This window comes from Trachurus japonicus, chromosome 13 (assembly GCF_045865225.1).
Source record: "Trachurus japonicus isolate A0001 chromosome 13, Traja_1.0".
In the NCBI taxonomy this organism is placed as follows: Eukaryota; Metazoa; Chordata; class Actinopteri; order Carangiformes; family Carangidae; genus Trachurus; species Trachurus japonicus.
Window position 1 is genome coordinate 44,369,315 of NC_140919.1, and position 25,940 is coordinate 44,395,254.

Genomic DNA, 25,940 nt, shown 5'->3' on the forward strand with positions numbered 1-25,940 from the left:
GACGATGAACAGTCTAAGCCATGGGAGCAGCCAGCTATGATAAAAGACCGTCATAGAGAGTCTGGAACGGGCCATGACGTGACTACTGAGCATCATGGAAATACAAGACGTAAACACAAGCCATCATCACTCTCCAACGCTGCACAGTCAATTTCATCAGCTACAAGTGATGAAGAAGATGACGATTCGACTTTAATCAGCAGTTCTAGTGAAAGTGTAGCAGGTGCAGCGGCTTTGCCCACTGCAAGGCAACGTCAAAGGGACATTACAGAATTACTGATCAAGCAACAAAAACTTTCTACTCTACCACCACAAAACATTCCCGTCTTCAGGGGAGATCCGTTGGAATATAGACTCTTCATCAGGGCGTTCGAGCATGGTGTCAAAGGAAAAACAGAGAGCAGCAAGGATCGGTTGTACTTCATGGAGCAATACACCAACGGACAGCCCAGAGAGTTGATACGGAGTTGTCTACATATGGATCCAGATAAGGGTTATCACAAAGCAAAGAAACTCTTAAAGGAACATTTTGGAAACGAATATAGGATCTCTGTGGCATACATAGACAAGGCTCTAAGCTGGCCCACAATCAAGGCAGATGATGGCGAAGGTCTCAACGCACTGGCTCTCTTCCTCACCAGCTGTAACAATGCCATGTCAGACTTGGATTACATGGAGGAGTTGGATAACGTCGCCAACATGCGAGCCATTGTCAACAAGCTTCCGTATAAATTTAGAGAGAGGTGGAGGGGTGTTGCCTTCGATATCCAGGAGCAAACTGCGAGAAGACCCAAGTTTAAGGATCTTGTCAAGTTTATTAACATGCAGGCTAAGGTAGCACTACACCCCTTGTTTGGAGACATAAAGGACAGCAACAAAGGACAAGTTAAGTCTCCAGTAAACTTCACAGCAGAGAGGAAGAGTCACAGGACGACCTTTACTACATCTGCAACACCAATGAGTAATCAAACAGGTGTAAGCACAGAGTTAAAGCCAAGCAAGCGGAGTCCTATTAGCCCTAGCAGCGCTTTCACCAAGCCCTGTCTTTTTTGTCAGAGTGAACACAGCATGGCTCAATGTAAGAAGCTGAGGAAATCGCTTCACAAAGAAAAGATAGACTTTCTCCGTGGCAAAGGACTGTGCTTCAGTTGCTTGAAGCAGGGGCACATGAGCAAGTCCTGTGAGGAGAAATTACACTGTGAGGCCTGCTCATTGCTTCATCCCACTGTGTTGCACATAAAGAGCAAAGACAAAGTTACACCTAAGGAAGAGTCATCAGATGACGGTGAGAAGCAGTCGGTGATCAGCGGGTTTGTGGACAAAGCAAACAATGCATGTTCTGATACTGGGGCCGGGGACACAGACAGTATCCTTGCCATTGTTCCGGTACAGGTAAAAGCGAAGAAAGGCGACAAGGTGGTTACGTCGTATGCCTTTTTGGACCCAGGCAGTACGGCCACCTTTTGCACCGAAGAGCTTATGAATATGCTCAACATTAGTGGAAAGAAGATTGACATTCTCCTAACAACCATGGGAGAACAAAAGACTGTTCGCAGCTATGTTGTAACAGGTTTGGAAGTGTGTGGCCTAGAAAGTCGCAACTTCATAGAACTACAGGAAGTTTTCTCCCAAAAGACCATTCCAGCTAATAAAAGGAACATTCCACAGCAGGAAGACGTGGACAGGTGGCCCCATCTGGAGCAAGTGAGAATCCCCCACATCAATGCAGAAATAGGTCTGCTGATTGGGACCAATGTGCCAAAGGCCATGGAACCAGAAGAGGTCATCAGGAGTGTTGACAATGGACCTTACGCTGTGAGAACTATCCTTGGGTGGACCGTGAATGGGCCATTGAGGGACAACAGCTGCGAACCTACTGGAGATGGAAAATACATTACATCCAACAGAATATCAGTGGCTAAACTGGATGAGCTGTGGAACCAACAGTTCAAATACGACTTTCCTGAAAGCAACCAAGAACAGCTGGAGATGTCCCAAGAAGATCTCCAATTCATGGACAGTGTTTCACAGTCTGCCAGACTGGTAGAGGGGCATTACTATATTGGTCTACCACTAAAGAACAAGGAGCTTCAAATGCCGAACAATCGTGTTGTAGCAGAACAGCGGGCCTTAAACTTGAAGAGGAAGCTTTTCAAGAATCATTCGTTCCGGGAGGACTACATTGCCTTTATGAGTGACATGATCACCAAAGGCTTTGCAATGAAGGTTGCCGATGAAGAGCTGGCCCGCAACGATGGAAAGGTTTGGTACATTCCACACCATGGAGTGTACCATCCTAAAAAACACAAGCTGCGTGTTGTGTATGATTGTGGTGCTTCTTATCAGGGAGTCACGTTGAACGAGGAACTTCTCCAGGGACCAGACCTCACCAGTTCCTTAATTGGAGTTCTCACCAGATTCCGCCAAGAACCGGTGGCTACTATGGCTGATGTGGAAGCCATGTTCCACCAGGTAAGGGTCCCACAAGAAGACGCTGACCTCCTTCGGTTTCTGTGGTGGCCTGGTGGAGACCTGAACCAACCACTGGTGGAATACAGGATGGTCGTGCACCTATTTGGTGCTACTTCATCACCGAGTTGTGCGAGCTACGCCCTCAGACGATGCGCTGAAGACAACAGGGACCTGTTTGATGCTTCAGTAATCAGCACAGTGTTGCACAACTTCTACGTTGATGACTGCCTTAAGTCAGTCAGCTCCGAAGAAGAGGCGGTGTCACTCTGTCGCAATCTGAAAGCCATTTGTCAGAAAGGGGGCTTCAGGTTAACAAAGTGGGTTAGCAACAGTCGGGTGGTACTGGCAGCTATACCCGAGAAGGAAATGGCAAAGGAAGTAAAGGATCTCGATTTGGATCAAGATTCACTCCCCATGGAAAGAGCATTGGGAGTACAATGGTGCGTCGAGTCCGACCAATTCAAGTTCAGGATTGTCATCCAAGATAAACCTCCCACCAGAAGAAACGTTCTCTCCTTGGTGAGTTCTGTCTATGATCCGTTGGGATTCTTAGCTCCGGTGGTTCTGCCTGCAAAAAAGATCTTGCAAGAGCTCTGTAGGCTAAAGCTCAGCTGGGATGACATGATTCCAGATCATCTTGCGCAACAGTGGTTTGATTGGATTAAAGATCTGCAGTTGCTCACTGAATTCGGAGTTGATCGATGTGTCAAGCCAGCCCATTTTGGAGAGGCTACATACACTCAGCTGCATCATTTTTGTGATGCGAGTGAAGAGGGCTATGGCACAGTTACCTACTTGGTCCAGCATAACAGCAAAGGCCAAGTCCATAGCGCGTTTGTCATGGGAAAGGCTAGGGTCGCCCCACTCAAGCCCACCACCATCCCGCGCCTGGAATTGACAGCGGCAACTATGGCAGTGCGCATGGATGGACTAATAAGGAAGGAACTGGAGCTACAGCTTGCGGACTCCATATTTTGGACAGACAGCACGGCTGTGCTCAAGTATATAAACAATGAAATGACAAGGTTCCGCACATTCGTAGCCAATAGAGTGGCGGAAATTCGGAAGGTGTCAACAGGATCTCAATGGAGGCATGTCAGCACACACTTGAATCCTGCTGACTATGCATCAAGAGGACAGAAAGTGAATCCCTTTGTGCAGAATCAAGCCTGGATCTCTGGACCTGTCTTTCTCACCCAGTCGTCCGACAACTGGCCAGAGAACCCTGATCGTCTGACAGATCTCAGCACTGCTGATCCAGAGATCAAGAAGAATGTCACCATAAATGCTCTTGCAGTAGGAGAAAAGGTTGACACAATGCATACGCTAATTGAGTACTACTCCTCATGGATGCGCCTTAAGAAAGCAGTGGCATGGATTCTTAAGGTGAGGAACACATTGCTCTGCATGGCTAAGAAGAGAAAGGAGCAAAGAGTAGCTATTGCGCTGTCTGACACGGATAAGGACGAACAAATACGGCAGTTGCATAAGTTCATGGTGAACTACAAGGCAAGCCTCAGCAAAGTAACCCTCACGGTCGATGATCTGAAAGAGGCTGAACTGGAGGTCATACGCCACTGTCAGAGAAAAAGGTTCCAAGAGGAAATCAACTCCTTGAAGAAGGGTGAACCTGTCAAAAGGAGTAGCCACCTATACAAGCTAAACCCAGTTCTTCAAAACGGTATTCTGAGAGTCGGAGGCAGGCTCAACCGTGCAGCCATGCCAGAAGAATCTAAGCATCCTGCTATCTTGGCTAAAGACCTACGGGTGTCAGAGCTCATCCTTCAAGAGGTCCACAAAGAAGTAGGTCACAGTGGACGCAACCATGTCCTATCCAAGCTGCGTCTAAAATATTGGATCCCGAATGTCAGTGCAGCAATAAGAAGAGTCCTATCCAAGTGCCTTGTGTGTCGACGGCTACATGGTGTTACTGGGCAGCAACAAATGGCAGACCTGCCACGAAACAGGGTCTTACCTGATGAACCGCCCTTCACTAGAACCGGAGTAGACTACTTCGGTCCTTTTGAAGCGAAGCGAGGAAGAGTTACTGTGAAGAGATATGGTGTTATCTTCACCTGCTTAGCCGTTCGGGCTGTCCACTTAGAAGTGGCGGCATCCCTAGACACAGACTCCTTCATTAACGCTCTTCGCCGGTTTATCGCACGAAGAGGTCAAGTTGTGGAGCTGCGTTCTGACAACGGGACCAATTTTGTTGGGGCAGAGCGAGAGCTCAAGAAGGCTATTCAAGAGTGGAACACCTCCAAAATAGAGGACACGTTGCTTCAACGAGGCATAAAATGGATGTTCAATCCCCCAGCAGCCTCTCACCATGGAGGAGTGTGGGAGCGTTTGATCAGGTCCATCAGGAAAATCCTCAATGCCACTCTGAGGACTCAGAATCTGGATGAGGAAAGCCTCCAGACATTTCTGTGTGAAGCTGAGGCCATCATTAATGGACGACCCATTACTACCCCTTCCAGTGATCCCAACGACCTAGAGGCACTCAGCCCGAATCACCTCCTACTACTGAGGACCAAGCCATCTCTACCTCCAGGACTTTTCAAGACGGAGGACCTCTATGCACGTCGAAGATGGAGGCAGACCCAATATATGGTGGACCTTTTTTGGAAACGTTGGGTGAGGGAATATCTGCCTGAGCTCCAGATGCGCCAGAAGTGGTCACGGGTGTCGCGTAACTTTGTCCCAGGGGACATTGTTTTGCTGGTGGATGAGACTGCACCAAGAAACTCATGGGTCATTGGCAAAGTCATTGAGGCAATGCTAGATGAACATGGACTCGTTCGCCGGGTTCGTCTAAAGACTAAAACCAGTGAACTAGTCAGACCCATCACGAAGGTCTGTCTGCTCCTAGAAGCAGTATGAGACGGAGGTAAAGACTGGCCTCCTTCAGCAAGTACCAGAGACTTCCAAAGTCAGAATAAAGAAGACACGACTCTGGATTGTTATTGTTCTTAAGACTTTAATTGCCCCATTTGATTCATGTTGTTTGTAATTGTTTCTAAGTTTAGAGAACAATTAGGGGCCGGATATGTATGAGGCAAGAATGGGTTTGCTGAGTTCTTATTTCTCCTTTTGTAATTTACCTATATTTTGTACTGTAACTTTGGATCTGAAGTTTATATATTGATCTAATAGTCGTTGATGTGTGAGTTTAATTGAATATGGCTATTTGTTCATCTTTTCTCTCTAGAACGGGCTATTCCTTTAAATTTAATGCTGGCGGTACTATAGCTTTAAGAGTCAGCAGCCTCGGACGCTAGGAAGTGAGGTCATTGACCTGAGTAGTGAACTCCAGGCTAGCAGTGGAGACACACGGTTTTTTACCGTGTCCCGTCCTGTTTTGTTTAGAAAGCCAAGTTTATGGATACTTGAGTGACACTTGTGGAATAAATCTTTTTTCTAACATCACCTGGACTTCGAGTGGATTTTTTAAGGACAACAGTGTTTTGGACACGTGTAAGCCAGGAATACCTGCTAGCCAACATTAGCCATTACACATGTGTCACAGCTGATCTACAGGGATTCAGGCAGCGTTCACACAGACTCTACACAAAGGTCAGAGACAGTCACATCCACCAGCACTCATACACAACTCTGAGTATTCATCTATTAGTATTACGTTTATTAAGCTACCAAGATGGTCGGCTACACAGCTGATGAGTTACTGAAGGTCTAGGTATCATCACATGATCAATCATTCTTTTTTCTAAAGCAAAGAATCTATAAATCGCTTATAAAACGCTGCTTTTTTGGTCAGTTTCTTTTATTTGGACTTTTTCACACTTATCTGTGTACCTAGCTACTCTCTCTGCCAAATGAGAAATTAAAGGATTAAGTAGCAAAACAAAACTCAAAACTGGATTTAAAAAAAAGAATTAGTTACTCTCATTTAGTTAAGAAACAAAAAACAATTGGTTGCATGATCTTGTTTCTAGTCTTTGGTTTAGAATTACAAATCCGATACATCCAGATTAATTAGATTTCTGGATTGAAAGTAAATAATGATAAAAATCAAGGAGGCGTCATTTAAAATTATTTAATAATTTCTTGATTGTGACACCAAAAATCTCTTACTCTCTTTTGGTTTTAAAATAAATCACAGACTTGTGTTTTTAAATGATAATAAATGATGGATTATGTGATGAGACTCAGACCTAAAATAGTGAACATTTACTGTAACACTCACCTGTTCATATTATTATCAATGTAACGCAGTGCCACCTAACAACCACAAGGGGTCAGGGCATGAACATGAATGAACACTCATCTGAAAGTGGTGTGTTCAGGTAGAAGGTCACATGAGCAGGCTGGACTGCAGGCTCACTTCACTGTGTTTCAGAGTGGACTGGTTTCTGGCTCTAGTCTGAGCAACATGACTGGGAACACAGTCAGTCCACTGTTGAAGAACCATAACAACTGTAACCTACAGACTACATGAGTATAGTAGTTACAGGAGAAGCTTATGGGTTAAGGTAGGAGCCAGCCCATCATCTTCAATCAAACACTATGACAACTAGTATCATATATCGCCGTGACGACAGACAGGACGTTAGATGTGACGTCAGAGAAGTGACATTGTCAGCGAGCCACACGGCTGCAACAAAGGATGTAAGGAGCCACCAGGGGCCGTATTCACAAAGAATCTTAAGGTTAAAAGTAGCTCCTAAGGGCCGAATTTAGGAGCAACTCCTAAAAAAAGTGGGCGTGTCAGTCTTAAATTTAGGACTCCTAGTTTTTTAAAATAAGAGTAATTCACAAAGTATTTTATGCCTAAAAGTAGCTCCTAAGTCTGGGAGAGCTTAAAAGTCCTCGTGAGGACTCCTAACTCAGTAAGACCTATTCACAAAGAATCGCAAATGGCTGCAGCCAGGCAAATGTATGGAGGACTGCGAATTGCTGCAGAGGGGGAAGCTGGAGCACCTGCCCCTTTGCTCGTTGATGCCCAAAGTGTCTTTTTGTCGGTGTTTATTTTTTATTTTTTTGTCATCACCAACATTTTCGCTATAAAACGGGAGGAGTGACGGTGACGAACTGTCCAATATAGGCGTCACAACGGTCGGACCGAGGTAACTGCGACTGCTGCGATGCAGTCGTGCTGATGTGAGCCAAAAATATTTTTAAAAGGTTGGTGGGTGCGCCAAACACATGTTAGTAGTAATAGCTCACGTGATAAGGCTGCTCCCCCAATAAACTAAACTTATTGTCAGTGTGGGTTCAAATCCTGCTATAGGCCACAAATGTGGGTAATGCATTTTCTTTTCTCATCATTATTATGATCACCATATAATATTAGGGCTGTCAACGAATGTAAAAATTAATATTAAAATGTGGGAAGAAAAAAAACAGCGGCTGCTTTGCGAGTGGACGCACTGACCCTCATAGAGTTGCATTTGCACAGCGTCAAACTGCAGAAAGTGAGACGCGACAAAAACTGTAGCAGAAAGATGCAGATGGCAGAGAGAAAGTCAGAAAGTTCAGAGCCCAACCTGGCAGCAGAGAGAGTGGTTTGGACTCGAAGCAATCTGAAAAGCCCAGTCGGACCTGACGGCAAAAAAAAAAAAAAAAAAAAGTGTAGCGGAGCGGCGGCGGCGAGGAGGAGGAGGAGGAGGAGGGAGGGGGGCGCCGCCGGCACTCAACAACCAATCACCGTGTTGAGCGCCTCGAATTCGTGCACGAGAATTGACGTAATCCATAGCAACGGGGCGTCACCAGGGCGTCACTCTTAGTTTGCTCTTAGTGATTGATCCTTAGTAAGAGTAGGTCTCAGCTGCTTTGTGAATAGCTTTTAAGAAAAAACTCCTACGTAAAAACTTTTAGTGCGAGTTAGGAGCACTCCTAGCGGTAAGATAAAAGGCTTTGTGAATACGGCCCCTGAGCAGCAGAGAGAGGTGAGTTCACTATTCACTACTATTAATGATGCACAGTAGAGTCTGTTGCAGAGCAGCGTCCATGTCAGAGATTACAAGAGTTTTTATTACAACAACTGTCACATTCACTGAAAAAGCTCGGGACTTTCGGGGTGACCTCCGTGTTATGTGGCCCACTGAATATGGCAGTAGTGGAACTCCCATCATGCCTCTGGGCCGAGCCGACGGCGTTGTGGATGTGATGCTGCGTGTTGATGAATGCTATGCTAGTGGATTAAATGGATGAGTAATGAGACTTTGAACCATGGATTTTCATCAACGACAACACTGACTAACAACAAAGATAATGTTCAGTAAAGTCAGATGTGTTAAACCTACAGTCACTGATGTTGTGCTTCATTTGTTTGAATCATCATCAGGAATCAGTGTTTAGTTGAAACTATTTCCATTTTTACTAACAGGTGAATATTGTATGCAGGGTGTGATTTGTGAAAAAAACATAGGGGGGGATAGTTTGCGCGCAGGGGGGGGGGTGGGGGGGTGGGGGGGTCATATAGTCCCCCCCCCCCGCCGCACAGTACCTCCGCACCTGACAACTACCGTTCTTAACCAGACTCTGGTCTCCTAGTCAGTGGACTGGTCTGGCTCCAAGTTTGAGCAAATACATTTTAAAGAAAGCCTGTAGTTGTGTTCATAGAGACGTAACAGGTGTGGCACAACAAGCTGTGATCAGCTGTGGTCATTGAATAGACTAGCCTACACTATAGGTCATTTCAATTTGCGCATCTGTGTTTTTTTCCTTTTTATTTTGTTTTATAACATTTATATGCGCATCGAGAGTGAGTGAGTGAGTGAGTGAGCGAGCGCGAGAGAGAAACAGCGGTGCACCAGATGATTGCCAAGTTACCTGCAAAAACTGAAATGAGACGGTTAAAGAGAAGAAAAACACAGAATATACAATATATGTCCAAGAGACTTTGTCCCGAGGAAGGATCTGATGGTGGCTCAGGTTTAGTGATGAGGAAACTGTCACTGCAGCTGCACATCTGTCAGCAGCTGCTCCAAACAGACACATTACAGACAACTTTAATTTGAAGGGACAGATTAGATGTTGATTTTGTTAACAGTGACTTTGTTGCACCCAAACATTAAGCATATAGAGAACAGACCCGGCTTGAGACCGGCTTTTATTTGCTCAAACCTGGAGACAGACCCGACCCAGTGCAACCGACATCTCGAGACTCGACAGGCTACATGACGGTCTGGGAGACGCTGTGCGCTACTGTAGGGGGGATGAGAAGGCTTGCGGTTCAAATGATGTTGACTTGATCTAAAGTAGGATATTGCTCTGTCTGACCAGAGTAAACACGTATCCCCACCGGGGATGATAATAGATGACCAGAGGGGGGGACATCGAAAACAGAGGGGGGGGAAATCCCCACCATCCCCCCCGGCAAATCGCACCCTGATTGTATGTAACGGACAACAGAGATGAATATGAAAGCCTTAGTTTTTTATGTTGACATGTATATTCACAGGGTGTCCGCGGGGTTTTAAAAAGTATTAAAAAGTGATAAATCAAAAAAGCAAAATTTAATGGCCTTAAAAAGTGATAAATTTGGTCCAAAGGTATTAATTTTAAAGAATAGGTATTATTTTTTTTCTTTTAGACAATGACTGGTTTTATTTTGATGAAATAGGCGTAATAAAATAAATAAAGCATTACTTGCTTGCGCCGCTACTTCAAAAAAAAAAAAGGAATGATATTGACGTCATATCAATTCATTGTCATCTAAAATCGTCTTCGCGCGCATAGTTGTCAGGCGGATAGAAGTGCTAGTGAATCTCTTCGGATTTTAGCGTGTGGCAAAACGTTTCGAATATGGGAAAATGCAAGTTTTTAAAAGCCTGGCTCCAGGATCCAAACTTCAAAGGTTGGATAAGGCCTGTCGCCGGAAACGACCGACAGGCATATTGTAAAGTGTGTCTTAAAACTATTAATATCAATTGGATGGGGGCTAACGCCCTCAGGTCCCACATGAAGTCTGACAAACATGTCAGGGGAGTGGGCGGCAGTGGACAGCAGCAGTCCATCATCTCGGCAGTTAGCACTAGTGCTAGCAATAGTGCCATACCAACGACCACAGCACCGCTGCAGGAGCAGACCAGAGCCGTTGAACCGAGTCAAGACCTGAGGATCGTGCTGGGAGGCAATGCTACGCTGCGGGCGGAGGCTCTGTGGTGCCTCAACAATGCGACAAAGCACCAGTCTCTGAATTCCAACCAGGGGATAGGGGAGTTATTTGTTCCCTGATTCTGATATTGCTAAGTCCTTCACCTGTGGCAAGGACAAGACAGGATATATCATTCGTTTCGGCCTCGGGGCATATTTCAAAAAAGAGCTGACGAAAACCATCTGCCAGACTGGGCCGTTTGTTCTTATGTTCGACGAGAGCCTGAACCACTCTACCAAAAAGAAACAGCTCGACATCCACGTCCGCTTTTGGGAGGATGGAGAGGTTCGTTCCCGATACTTCGGCTCTCAATTCTTGGGTCATGGGAGGGCTGAAGACTTGCTGCATAACGTAAAAGTAAGTCAACCCTCTTGTTTTTTTGTGTGTGTATGTTTTATATTTATTATTTGTGTGTTTGTTTGTTATTATATGTGTGGTGACCATGGCCGTAGCCAGCTATGAGGTCACCGAGGTCCGGACCTCGGTAAAAGATTCCGTGAAAAAAAATTTGAAAAAGCCACAGGCCCTAAATGGCATGATAAAAAGATCGGTCAGCTTTAATTTTGAAACAACATGTGGGAAGTTGATGCAGAAGACTTAAATTGAGATGACAGGTGCCTTGATGTAGCCTATGTGTGTGTCAATGTAGATGCACGTCACGCGCCGCACATCCGATGTGCTCTTTTTTCATGCATTCGCGGCTCACAGCTCCATGAACCTTCTACCGCCAGCCCGGTGTTTAGTCGGACCGGGTCCGGGTCTGCTCCGTTTGAAAGGGCAGGAAGCCCCGAAGCGCTACAGATACAGACACCTGCAGCAGCTGCAGCTTCTACTGAGAGCTGAGGTCAGATGGAACGCACGTGAGACACAGACCGACGGTGCAGATGTGCGGACATTGTTGAAACTTTTCACACTGATGTAAAAAAAAACATATATATGGCCTACCACTGTGTTCTGTGACGGTAGAGACAGAACCAGGTATTTATTTAAAGAGTTAGTGAGGTGAGTTGGGTGAGGGAGGGAGGTGAGGAAGGAAGACGGAGCGAGGCAAACTGGGTGAGGGAGGGAGGAAGGGAGGTGGAGTGAGGTGAGTGAGTGAGGGGGGGGGGGGGGCAGGTGAGGGTGGGATCAGGGGAGAGAGGCTGGTGATTGAGAAAGGCATGATAAGATATTTTATTTTTGATCAAATGTTCCTGATGACTTATGGATGATGGAATTAATATTATAGCCTACCGTGGAGCTAATATCATACAGTGAGAGTTTGATATCATGACATGTCTTACAATACTGCAATAAATGTCATGGGCTTGTTTTTGAGGTAGGCTGAAGTATTACTGTGAGATTTTGATATTGATACATCCCTAATAGAGCACAAAGAACAGAGCCCATAGCAGAGTGACAGAGAGATACAGCAGAATAACGTGTGTGCACCATTCTTGCAATTACAATGGTACAGTCAGTAAATCTTAAAGCCTTTTTTTTTTTTAAATCTTAAGCAATGCTGTCTTTTCCCTCTATTTTCTCCTCAGAGTACACCAGAATACCTCATGTGTTAAAAATCAGACCCCCCCCACAGCTAAAGAGAGAGACACTACATTAGACAGTAAATCCCCCCCCCCCCCCCCCCGGACCTCACCAATTTCAAAACTCTGGCTACGGCCCTGGTGGTGACATTCACGTAAATTCATTGGAATCAATTGGAAATATTTTACTCGCATCGCAAGCCATCAACGAAGCTAAGAAATAGGCATTTTTAATTGGCCTACTATGTGCCATCCGGATTCGATTGGCTGAGAAAGTGCTGAAGAAATAACGGAAGGCGGTGACTGAACAACATACTTTTCTGATAAAATATGTGTAGTTCTCTTCTCCAAAATTATCAGTGGCTTGCTTTGATTTGTCGGGACCTTAGCCATAGCGTCGATGGAGTATGTCTCGGTTTCTCAGCTTTAAAGATGCAACTGCAATTTCAGCTTGGCCCACCAGATCTCGTAAATGAAACTCATTTTAAGACCCTGTTTGTTTAGACGTTTGTGGTATTTTTGTCATACATTTCCATTATGATAGTCTGTCTCAACCTGAGTGCGTTTGCGCTGTCCCTTGTTAATTGGGTGATTGACACTTCAGCGGCACCCGGTGAACTGCGCTGAGCGCAAACACACTCAGGTGGAGACATATCATAACGGAAATCGTTTTCTGTCACACACGCTTTATTCATTTGGCCAATTGGTGAGACTTAGGAGTTTTGTCTCTTTAAATGAAAAAAAAAAAACTGAGTTTATGGGGGTATTTCTCTTACGAGCCCGAAACAGATGGATTTGAAATGTAGGCCTAAACAAGAACCATGCTTGCCGTTTGTATGTGTTTCGTGATATTAGGCTATGTTTTTTTTTTTTGATAGCTGTTTCCCAAATAGTGAAAGTACACACATCTTTTAAAGTATTTTGTGCAGAAATGCAACACTTGGATCAAGTTTTCCTTTTGCAGGGGCAGAAAATAATGTGTTCATTGCAAGTATCAAATGTACAGTAAAACTGTATATGAATGATAATTGCAATGATGCTTTCTCTTTTGTCCATTCACAGGAGTGTGTTGCACCACTGAACTTTCGGGACCTGCTGTCCGTTGGCATGGATGGGCCGAATGTTAATTTTAAGTTCCTGGAGCTCCTCCAGGGAGAGCATGCGGAGCTCTATGACGGTGGAAAGATCATTTCTGTGGGGAGTTGTGGCCTACACACACTCCACAACGCCATGAAGGCAGGATTCATCATGTGGCAGCTGGACAAGTTATTATGAGCACTTCACTATGTCTTCCACAATGTGCCTGCCAGGAGAGCTGATTACACCACAGTCACGGGATCCTCCAGCTTCCCATTGGCCTTCTGTGGCCATAGATGGGTGGAGAACGTTCCTGTGGCGGAGAGGGCTATTGAAGTGTGGCCTGCACTTCAGCTGTATGTGAATGCTGCAGAGAAGAAGAAAATTGCAACCCCCTCTACAGCCTCCTATGACACCTTGGTAGCAGCCCTGAAGGATCCTTTCATCCCCGCCAAACTACACTTCTTCCTGGCCGTGGCGAGATCTTTCAACCCATTCCTGACCAAGTTTCAAACCGACGAACCTGTGTTGCCGTTCTTGGCTAGAGAGTTGTCAGAGCTGCTAATGGTAATATACATTCATGAAATAATTTATGTATGTGTTTTTAAGTCTTGGATGAAACTTGACTAATGAATAGCTTGACTATTTACTGCCTGTTTACCCTTTTCAGAGTTTACTGAGGCGGTTTGTCCAGCAAGACCTTCTCCAGGACCTCACACCCTTACAGCTGATCAAAAAAGATCTGACTGACGGGAAGAACTGGCTCTCCCCCAAGACTGTGGACATAGGCCTGGGTGCTGTAACAGCCATCAAGGTAATTAGTGTGTGTGTGTGTGTGTGTGTGTGTGTGTGTGTGTGTGTGTGTGTGTGTGTGTGTGTGTGTGTGTGTGTGCGTGTGTGTGCGTGTGTGTGCGTGCTCGTGTGCATGCGTGTATGAGACAGATACACGTGTATTTGGTTACCGACACAACACCAAGTTAACTAAAATGTGCCATGCATTTGCCATTTGCTGTGAATATTCATTAAAGTTCCTCATTTGATAGGAACTTTTGAGCAAGCCAGGCTGCAAAGTTGGTGAGCTGTCTGTACTCGCCTTCAGGAAGGAATGTTTGCAGGGCCTGGTTAAGGTGGTTGTGAAGCTGCAAGACAGATCCCCCCTCAAATACCCACTGGTCAGGCAGGTTGAGTGTCTGGATCCTAGGAAGATGCAAAGAGAGCCCGATTGGTGTGTCAGCCAGATGAAGAGAATAGTTCAGGAATTTCTTCACTGCAAACAACTGGCAGGCGACATCCCAGCTGGTAAGATAACGTTGTATAGGGAGGGTCAGATTGCGTAAGGTATTCTGAGAAGCTGTTTACATGTATATGGATATTTTTGATAACACATTGGTTTTAGCCTCTCATTTAAACATGAACAGAGATTTAAAATATGAGGATTTAAACAATTAGCCTATATACTAACTTCAGGGGGCTAAAACACCCCAGTCACAATGGAGATTTTATTTTTATCCTCATGTTGCGTATAACCCAAAATGGGTGAAAAAAATGTCTGCATTTAAAAATATCTGGATACATGTAACCAGCACCTGATTGTATCAAAGAAGCCATTATTGGCAAGTTGTTTTCTGCAGTATCCTCATCGGTTGCAATGCTTTTACTTTAACTAAAAAGTCTTGTCATCTGAAATGTCTTGGCACTCCTTGCATAATGTGGAACACAATGCTGTGATGTCAATAGGTGGCTGAATTTTAAATGGCCTATTTATTACCTCTATTTTTGTGTCAATGTTATAGGTGATGTCATCATTCAACAGTTCACCTCACTGGTGTCTCAGGAGGCCAGGGGTGAAGATTTCCGCTCCTTTCAGCCCTGGAAGCAACGTTTGGATGTGTTCCTTCACACAGCTCTCGGCACTCACACTGACCTCTTGAAGTTCATCCAGAATCTTCTGCTGTTGTCACATGGCCAAGCCACAGTGGAAAGAGGCTTCTCCACCAACAAGGAGGTGGAGATGTGCAACCTGCTGGAAGAATCTTTGGAGTCACTGAGGTTGATCTGTGATAAGGTCAGCAGCTGTGGTGGGGTCCTCCACGTCCCTTTAACCAAGGACTTACTGGCCTCTGTGGCCTCAGCAAGGTCCCAGTACAGATTACATCTTGAGCAGGAACGAAAGAAGCGGGAGAGTGCTGCTCATACACTGAAGAGAAAGGCTGCCGAGGAAGAGCTGGGGGAGCTTAGGCGGCAACGGAAAGTCCTCCAAGAAGTCTGCGTCATGCTTGAATGTGATGCCAACAAGTTTGCTGAGGAGGCTGAGGGGAAGGCTGGGTCAAAAATGGCTGAGCTAATTACCAAATCCAATTCTCTGAGGAGAAGATACAAAGAGAAGAAGGAGGAATTGGTGCAAATGGACAAAACTATACAGGACAAGGCTATGCAGCTGAGGCACTTGCCATAAGATTTTGATTTTTTTTTTAGTCAGCGAGGATGGTTTTGAGCACGTAGTCGCTAGAGATCTTCCATTGGTAAATCTAAATATACTTTTATTGATTGAGCCCTCACAGGGATTGTTCATGGTTCTCTCTCTCTCTCTCTCTCTCTCTCTCTCTCTCTGTGTTTTTTATTCTCCCAAGTATTTTGTTGAAAATTAAATAAATGTGCAATATTTTTTTTGTCTAAATCTCTTCTTTTGTAGTATTTGTAGCTATCGCCGAACGATTGGAAGTCAGTCTTCAAGAAGGTTGTAAGTTTAAATTCAGTACCATTCCATCACTTAAATGAAGCAAACCACCCCATCTAACATTGCACTAGTTACTGTAACTAATGCCCTGTTGTGCAACCGAGTCTCCTGGGTAATGGTAATGATGTAAGTAAGTGTTGGATGATAAAATCTATGTACATGTCATAAAATCTTTCTGATTGATACTTGGTGCAACTCGATGTCGTGGTGGTATTAAAAAAAATCTGAAGGTAGTGAAAAAAGGTATTAAATGGTAGTAAATTGACTCAAAGATTTGTGTATATACCCTGTATTCACACAGTTGGTCTGCTGACAGTTCTATAGTTCTATATTTCCTGTATCATTGTGTAAACTTCAGTCTGTTTTTCACTGTTCTCCACAGTTATATGCTACAGTCAGGATTAGAGGTAAGTAATGAAGTGGCCTTCTTCCCGTCCCAATGATTGGAAGAAGGTCACGGCGGCTGGTCTTGGTGTTCGGACGCGTGCGTAAACAATTGCCCAAAAACGAGGTTGCAATGGTAAAAACACCACATTTATTTACAATACAATACCTTATTCCATGTAGCAGGCAGGACACAAAAGGCATAATGACACGGTCAAAAACTGTTTGCCTTGACCAGCTACACCTGGCACTAATTGTCCTGGCCTTAAAATACCCCTGCGACCCGGAAGCGCGTGACGCCACTTCCGGTGTCAACGGAGGTTACAACAATAAAACATGTCACATACTAAACACTACAATAAAGGTTCATATGGCTCCTACAAGTACTATAAACGCTTTCATATTTATTCAGTCATTGTCATTGTATATTGTTAAAGTAGAATTAGTGTAAAAAATCCTTCAGTGTGTCCAGATGTACGGGACATCTCAGAAATACAAGTCAGTAAAAATCAGTTTCTAAGAAGTGATTTTTTTTTTTCCACAGTCCAGGTGCCTGATGGGAAAACAGACCTCTGATTGAGCTGCTGGACGACCTCAGACTGAATGGTGAGCATCAACACCTTCAGATTAGTTGTGAAGTTTACAGATGATGAAACTACAATCCTCAGATGAGTTTGACAGATTTTACTTTTTTTTTTGTTTTTGATGTGATGATCAAAGGTGATTTAACATGTAGATGGATCAATGTAATTTATGATCAATAAGCATCTATGACAGTGAGGTGCTGCCCAGTGCTGTCACCATGGTGATCCAGATGATGAGTTCTAAACCTGGTCTCTGTTTTCTAGGTCTTTAAAGGTGAATTTCAGCTCCCAGATTTCCTAAAAGAACAATCACAGGTACAGTACAGTAACTCTCCTGCCTGTTGCTGAGCTTCTTCTCTTCTCCACATTCAGCTTCTCATTAATTTAGTTCAGTTTTTTTTAGTTGAAACCATCTGTGGCTCGGTTCAAGGTCTTGTTTCAGATTTCCATCTGCTCTCAGTTCATGTCTTGATTTCCTCACCATCTAATGCAGCCTCTTGTTTTGGTCTCAGTGGTTTGTTCTGTTTGAGTGTGTGTGGCATCGGCGCCCTCTGCTGGTCGTTAGACGCACCTACACACACACTGATGTTTCCTGAGCAGACTTGACCTCTGACCTCTCTCCTCTTCTACAGATCCAGAAGTCTGCAGAGAAACCCAACCCCAGTTAGGAGCAGAGGGGGGAGGGGGGCATTGCCTCAGTACACAGGTACGACCGGACATGACAGTAACATAAACATTAACAATAACAAACAATAACATCAACATTGAGGATGGACATGTGGAACAACTAAACAACACAACCATGTGTTACGTGTTATTTAGACACTGACAACTAATGAAAGGTGTCAGTTTGATGTGGGTGTGATGACGTCAGTGTGACATCACCAGGTGTTTTCCTGTTAGTTTGTGCTGTCAGCTGCAGGTCATGTATGAAAAGCTGTTTGGTGTGAGACGCCTCATGGCTGAAGATGACATCACAAAGATCATCTGAATAATAGAGTCAGAGAGTAACAGCTCTTCTATGTGTTCAAACACTGACTGATGTGTTCACATGGCAACAATCAGCTGTTTGTGGTCATGTGATCAATGTGTTCAGTGGAGACTAAACCCTGGGTTTTGACTCACAGGGAGCAGGTTTATATTCTATTACAGTGACGGTCAAAGGCGTCAGTGTGGCTGCTTAGTAACAACCACCTGTAACTGTCCTCAGCTCTAGTTTACAATAGACAGAGGGTGACACAGATTCATTTACCTCTAGTTATGCATTAATTATCATGTAGACCAGCACATCAGAAGATTGGGTTCACTACAGGAGAACCGAGAACCAGCAATAAGCAACAAGTAGCAGAGGTAGAAGACACAGGAACAACAGGTAAGTTTGACAATTTTTTATTTATTTATTTAAAGGTTTAAGGATCAGGGACATTGCACATTAATAAAAACATTTAAACAAATGTAAACATGCCAGAATTAGCCGAAAGGCTATTTTGCATCTGTTGTCCCTGGACTGATGTTAAAAGTCACCCTAAAAGAAAATGTGTTATTGTCAATTTGTGTGAGCAAAGCAGAAGAAACTGCACACAACAGCAGAGACACTCATCCTCCCCTCTGGATTAGATGTTTCTCCAACTTTAGGTTTTTAAATCAGAATCAATGTTTACAGTCTGATGTGAGTGCACACAAGGGTTTTAGAGATTATTTTACAGTCTGCTCCTTTGGAGGCCATGAGCAGAAAAAGTCTGAAAACCACTGCAGACAACAGTGCCTGCACAGAGGCGATTTTAGAGTCTGCTGGGGCCCTAAGCAAAAATCCCCAGGGGGCCCTCCAACCAGTGTTTATCACCATAATTTTATAAATAATCGAACACCAACAAAAAATGTATGAAATTTAAACTTTTTTTATTCCAAATGTCCAGTTATGGTGTAAGCTGGTGACATGTCGTCTTCATGATGGGCAGTTGCTGTCTCGCTGGAGGTGGACGTTCAACTGATATGACAAAAAAACAAAAGACAGTTTTACTTTAATTGATAACATATGCCATGCCCTCTAAAGATTCTTTATGACAATACACTTACAGTTTTCACTGTCAGCACTGGGAGGGGGCACTTTGTCCTTCTGATTTGCTGCTGTCAGAAACCTAAATAATAATCCTGAGGAGAGATAAGAGAGTGATTTTTAAATGTTTTCCTTGGGCATAGCTTTCATAGCACCAATATATTACACTTTCATATTATTATAATAATAATAATAGGCTACTCACTTCAATACTGTAACATAGCTTTATGACATATAACAACACTATTAACTTGCTAGCAAGTTAACACTATTAACTTGCTAGCAAGTTAATAGTGTTGTTACTTGCTGCCAAGGAGGTCAGCAGATAACGTTAAGTTAACCTTGCCCTTTTTTTTTTGTCACTTAACGACCGTAACCGAGTGGCGCACCAGAACAGCACGCACCGAGTTCCTCAGTCCAGTGCAGTCCCACTCGCTAACTGGTCACCACTGGTCTGAAGCTAACATTAGACTATTAGCATTTGTTCAACAGTTATTTACTGTTCACGTTACACTCTGCTCCACTTACCACCACTGTCTTGCATTCATTTTTACTTCAGCCTCTTTTTTCTTCACGTCTTGCTCCCAGGTGGACTCTTCTTTTTCCCTCGGCTCCATTAGAAACTCCCAGTGATAAGGTGCATCGTACAGGTTGACGTTAGCTGGGATCAGGTCCGGAGAATGACATGGGGCCCCGTTAGGGGGGTTTCCTACTGCGATGTCATTGCAAATCGACGCTATACGACGATATGGGGAGGGGGGTGCGGTCACTGCGGGTAGCGCATTTTGAGATATTTCTGTCGATAAAACTGCCCTCGGGCCCCGACCCTCGGGGGCCCCCTAATGGCTCGGGGCCCCAAGCAGTTGCCTGCCTTGCCTGTTCACAAGTAGCGCCTCTGCCACCTGGATTCATCAGCCAGCACATCTTCCCATGTGTCACAGCTGATCTACAGGGATTCAGGCAGCGTTCACACAGACTCTACACAAAGGTCAGAGACAGTCACATCCACCAGCACTCATACACAACTCTGAGGATTCATCTATTAGTATTAAGTTTATTATGTTACCAAGATGGTCGGCTACACAGCTGATGAGTTACTGAAGGTCTGGGTATCATCACATGATCAATCATTCTTTTTTCTAAAGCAAAGAACTTATAAATCGCTTATAAAACGCTGCCTTTTTGGTCAGTTTCTTTTGTTTGGACTTTTTCACACTTATCTGTGTACCTAGCTACTCTCTCTGCCAAATGAGAAATTAAAGGATTAAGTAGCAAAACAAAACTCAAAACTGGATAAAAAAAAAAAAAAGAACTAGTTACTCTCATTTAGTTAACTCATTGAGTGCCAACCACGTAATTTCTCGTTTTTCGTTCCCATGCGTTGAGTGCCAAAAACGAAATTTTTCGTTTTTTGCTTTTTTTTTAAATTATGAAAATAGACACTTTAATACACATTATATGTAAATTTGGGGACTCTACGATGGGGAGAACTGAAATAGATGACGATCAAAGTCACATGACAGCTCATGATCTGGAAGTTTTTATCATAACTCAGCTTCTGCAAACGGAGTTCTGCATGCAGATGCAGCGCAGATGCTCCGCTCTCACCCGCGAGGCTGCAGCAGCTGGGAGCTGAACCAGGAAGCTCTCAGCCCACTGTCCCGCCCGGTCTTCATCTGGAGCAACACCGTGTCCTCCCCAAAGTCCTCCCGCGGTAAAATCTGATGGTCTCTGGACCAAAGCAGACCGGCACCACCGACCCGTACCACAGACGGACCGCGACCACCGGCGGGACCGGTGTTCGCGAGCCGCTGTGGCCGGCAGAGCCTCACGTTCCGCGGCGAGAGGCTGTGACACGGCACGGTGCGTCTGTGTTATTGCTGTTTAGTGGCGCCCCCCCCGCCCCCGATGGTGGTTTTGTGAATAGAACAACAATTGTTGTGTATATTTATCTTATACGAGCCCTTTGATCCAGAAATGCGAGTGTCAGAAGAGCGACAGACACAAACAGCGCACCTTTCATAAAAGACGCTCTATCTCCTTTTCTAGAAAAAAAGGAGGGATTTTGGTGAAACCCAGCCATGTTTAGCTTGACTTTTCTCAGGAACGGAGGCACGTAGAAACAAACGGTTTGTGGCCATTTGAAGGATAAAGTTAAACCTTTCAAATGAGCTACAGTATGTGTTGGTGGCAATAATATAGAATACACTATGGCTCTAAATAAAAAGTCAAATATGGTCTAATTTGCCGGTACACTTGACTAAAACTTTGGAAAGGAGCGCGGCACTCAATGAGTTAAGAAACAAAAAACCAATTGGTTGCATGATCTTGTTTCTAGTCTTTGGTTTAGAATTACAAATCCGATACATCCAGATTAATTAGATTTCTGGATTGAAAGTAAATAATGATAAAAATCAAGGAGGCATCATTTAAAATTATTTAATAATTTATTGATTGTGACACCAAAAATCTCTTACTCTCTTTTGGTTTTAAAGTAAATCACAGACTGATGTTTTTAAATGATAATAAATGATGGATTATGTGATGAGACTCAGACCTGAAACAGTGAACATTTAACACTCACCTGTTCATATTATTACCAATGTAACGCAGTACCACCTAACAACCACAAGGGGTCAGGGCATGAACATGAATGAACACTCATCTGAAAGTGGTGTGTTCAGGTAGAAGGTCACATGAGCAGGCTGGACTGCAGGCTCACTTCACTGTGTTTCAGAGTGGACTGGTTTCTGGCTCTAGTCTGAGCAACATGACTGGGAACACAGTCAGTCCACTGTTGAAGAACCATAACAACTGTAACCTACAGACTACATGAGTATAGTAGTTACAGGAGAAGCTTATGGGTTAAGGTAGGAGCCAGCCCATCATCTGCAATCAAACACTATGACAACTAGTATGATATATCGCCGTGACGACAGACAGGACGTTGGATGTGACGTGAGAGAAGTGACATTGTCAGCGAGCCACACGGCTGCAACAAAGGATGTAAGGAGCCACCAGAGCAGCAGAGAGAGGTGAGTTCACTATTCACTACTATTAATGATGCACAGTAGAGTCTGTTGCAGAGCAGCGTCCATGTCAGAGATTACAAGAGTTTTTATTACAACAACTGTCACATTCACTGAAAAAGCTCGGGACTTTCGGGGTGACCTCCGTGTTATGTGGCCCACTGAATATGGCAGTAGTGGAACTCCCATCATGCCTCTGGGCCGAGCCGACGGCGTTGTGGATGTGATGCTGCGTGTTGATGAATGCTATGCTAGTGGATTAAATGGATGAGTAATGAGACTTTGAACCATGGATTTTCATCAACGACAACACTGACTAACAACAAAGATAATGTTCAGTAAAGTCAGATGTGTTAAACCTACAGTCACTGATGTTGTGCTTCATTTGTTTGAATCATCATCAGGAATCAGTGTTTAGTTGAAACTGTTTCCATTGTTACTAACAGGTGAATATTGTCTGTAACGGACTACAACTGGTCAGATGAAATGAGTACGAGAGCCTTTACTTTCTGACCTCTTTATGTTGACATGTATATTCACACAGTTGGTCTGCTGACACTTCTATACTTCTATATTTCCTGTATTATTAAGCATCAATGACAGTGAGGAGCTGCCAGTGCCGTCACCATGGTGATCCAGATGATGAGTTCTAAACCTGGTCTTTGTTTTCCAGGTCTTTAAAGGTGCATTTCACCTCCTGGTTTTCCTAAAAGAACAATCCCAGGTACAGTAACTCTCCTGCCTCTTTCTGAGCTTCTTCTCCTTTTCACATTCAGCTTCTCATTTATTTAGTTCAGTTTTTTAGTTGAAACCATCTCAAAAAGTCAAAGAATACTTTATTAATCCCTGTATGCATTAATGATCATGTAGACCAGCACATCAGAAGATTAGGTTCACTACAGGAGAACAGAGAAGCAGCACTAAGCAACGAGTAGCAGAGGTAGAAGACACAGGAACTACAGGGAAGTTTGACAATGTGTTATTGTCAGTTAGTGTGAGCAAAGCAGAAGAAACTGCACACAGCAGCAGAGACACTCATCCTCCCTCTGCATTAGTTGTTTCTCCAACTTTAGCTTTTTAAATCAGAATCAATGTTTACAGTTTGATGTGAGTGCACACAAGGGTTTTAGAGATTATTTTACAGTCTGCACCTTTAGAGGCCATGAGGCGCATTGGCAGCAGTGAATCATTTCAGAAAAAGGCCTTTACACACTGAGTTGTTTTTTTTCGTCCAAAATTGCAGCACGTCAAAAAATAAATTCTACCTCATGTTGTGTCGATCATGTTTACACACCAAATCCGAAACTTTTTCATTAAAGTTTTCGGAACAGGTTCAATTTAATGCGTTTTTCGCATCCGTGAAAAGTCTTTTTGACCAATCACATCAGCGTTTCAAGGCTGGAGAGGGAGAGAGGGGGGGGGATCACCGCTGAGTGGATGTGTGTGTGTGTGTGTGTGTGTGTGTGTGTGTGTGTGCGCGCGCGCATGTGACAGCCGCTGTTCAGGATCATGGAAATTGATCGTCTTCTGTTTAAAGCAGATATCAGTGGAATGTTTTTGTTAATATAAGTCCTAAATAGTCCTATTTTCCGTCAGCAATCACTTACATGAAGTATTTCAGCCTAAACACGAGTCTCTCCGTCACTCTGCTCTGCTGTAACCCGAGGAGAAAATTTTCCTTGTGGGATACAAGTGTTATCCAATGAGGAGAGAGAACGGCATGAAGGGCTGTGTGTGCAGCCAAGGGATGCGCGTGAATGTGGTGACGTAGCACGAGGACCAATTGATGCCTGACAAGGGCGGGGGCTGCTAACTCATGGTGCGTTCAAGGAAACTCGTACTTTGTGTTTTTCCTTCCTGTGAAGTCATACCAGTTCGATCTGGTACGAGTTCACGGGTCGGAAGTTACGAGTGGCCGTTATAGGGAACTTTCACAGACAACAGGACGGTAAAAACACGAGCTACGGGTTACCTGGAACGCTACCAAGTCGTAGTTGTGACTTGAAGCTGTAACTTACGGTTTCAAAAGCCTGCCTTGAACACAGCATTAGCCGAAACGGCCGTGCCGCTGTTATCTGCTTTAAAGGAAAGGGAGGCAGAAATCTAGAAAAAAGCTTTGAGTTGAGTCCACACGGTTCTCATCCCCTCAGCCAGAGCAGCGAGTAGAGAAAAAACGTCTCTTTCTTACGTTTTAAAACGTCCAAATAATACGAACAAGGGCTGCTGCTCTGTGATTGGTCAAAATCAACCGTCACGGGTAGATTCTTTGCAGGCTGAAAACAGAGCCTAGGGGAGACGCAGACGTCTGATCTTTTTTCACATCACTTCATTTACATCATCCCCAAGGTTAGTGTGTAAGTTTTTGCCTAATACTGTCAAAAAAAGCTGCCTCCCTAGCCTTTAATGTGTGAGCTAATGATCAATATCTATCAAACTGGAACATTGACATCCTAAAATAAAGTGTTGAAGTGATCATGATAGTCCTGCTGCTCATTTACAAGCAGCAGATCCCCTCGCTATGGCTCCTCTCAGGATGGACACAATATTTTCATTTCTCTCTTTCATTACTCGACAAGTGAGAGAACCACAAAGTGCATCAATGCGTGATGATTTTTGTCTCCCTCTCCGGAATTTGGAACACAAAATAAAAACGCATGCGAATAAAACGCAACGGACTCAGTGTGCAAGGACCTTAAGATGTCGACACCTATGGAGAGACATTTTAGTCAAAACTTGATGAATAAATAAATAAATAAAAATTTGCCAGGAAATGTATCTAAAAAAAATCCAAATGTAAATGTTTGTTTATTACTGTAATTAATTTATTTACTGATTCTTATTTACATTACAATTTTTATTTATTTCACATCAGATTATTTACAGGACAGAGATGAATACAGTTTAATAATGGAATCAGTGTCATGGTAACATAAAAGTCATTGTCTGGTAGGATTAGTAGCTGATGGTTTTTGTGCTGCTCTACATCAGCAGGAAATGCACATCACATATAAAACTGATTCACATTTTGTTTTATTTGATTCAGTGAAAACACAAAGAAAAATAAATCACATGTAATTCATTCTATTCAGCGTCCGTACAACATGATGTGTGTTTCCAGTTGTGTTTCTTGTTGTGTGTGTTTAGCTGTGAGCAGCTCACAACTGATTGAATCCATGAATGTGAAAACGTGAGTGAGAGACAGAGACAGAGACAGACATGTAGAGACTGAACTGTCTGTTCAACAGTGAGAAGGTTTCTGTGACAGGAGGAGACTCTGATGCACTCAACACAGACTCAACCAGGAACCAGACCTGGACCTGGAGAGTCTAAACCCAGGATAGAGAGGTTGAGTGAAGGTGGTGTTGAAGGTGTAGAGGTGGATCAGTGAGTCAGAGGAGACTCTGTAGAAGGACAGAGAGCCAGCAGGACAGTCCACATACACTGCTACTCTGTCAGAGACAGAGGAGGAGGAGGAGGAGGAGGAGGAGGAGGAGGAGGAGGAGGAGGAGGTGATGTCAGTCCGTCTGTTATTGTGACAGACTCTGTAACCACCACCATCATAGCAGAACAGACTCCAGGACTGATCGTTCCTTCCAAACCAACAGTCTCTACTGGCTCCTTTCCTTCTGATTCCTCTGTAACTCACTGATATAGAAACCTCTCCTCTCCTCTCGACCTCCCAGTAGCAGCGACCAGTCAGACCAGTTGAACACAGCAGCTGAGGCCACTGGTCAAATCTGTCTGGATGATCAGGATATGACTGATCCTCCTCCACACCTGTCGCCTTCCTGTTGTTGTCAGACAGTTTGATCTTTGTGTTCACTGTGTTTGTGTCGATTGTGAGTGGACAGGAATCTGATGGAGAGAACAAGACACAGCTGCAGTTATTGATCATTGATCAGTTATTGACAGTTTGATGAAGACTCATGAGGTCAGTGATGTGACAGTGTGAAGAT

At 44.0% G+C, this 25,940-nt stretch overlaps 1 protein-coding gene and 1 pseudogene across 1 annotated transcript in view; one reads left to right on the top strand and one right to left on the bottom strand.

The window, feature by feature from the left end:
* The window catches only part of LOC146976712 (uncharacterized), a 59,306-nt gene that overhangs the window by 11,611 nt on the left and 21,755 nt on the right, over positions 1-25,940 (bottom strand). The gene's annotated exons all lie outside the window — the stretch shown is intronic.
* Positions 13,210-15,649, top strand: LOC146976713 (uncharacterized; annotated as a pseudogene).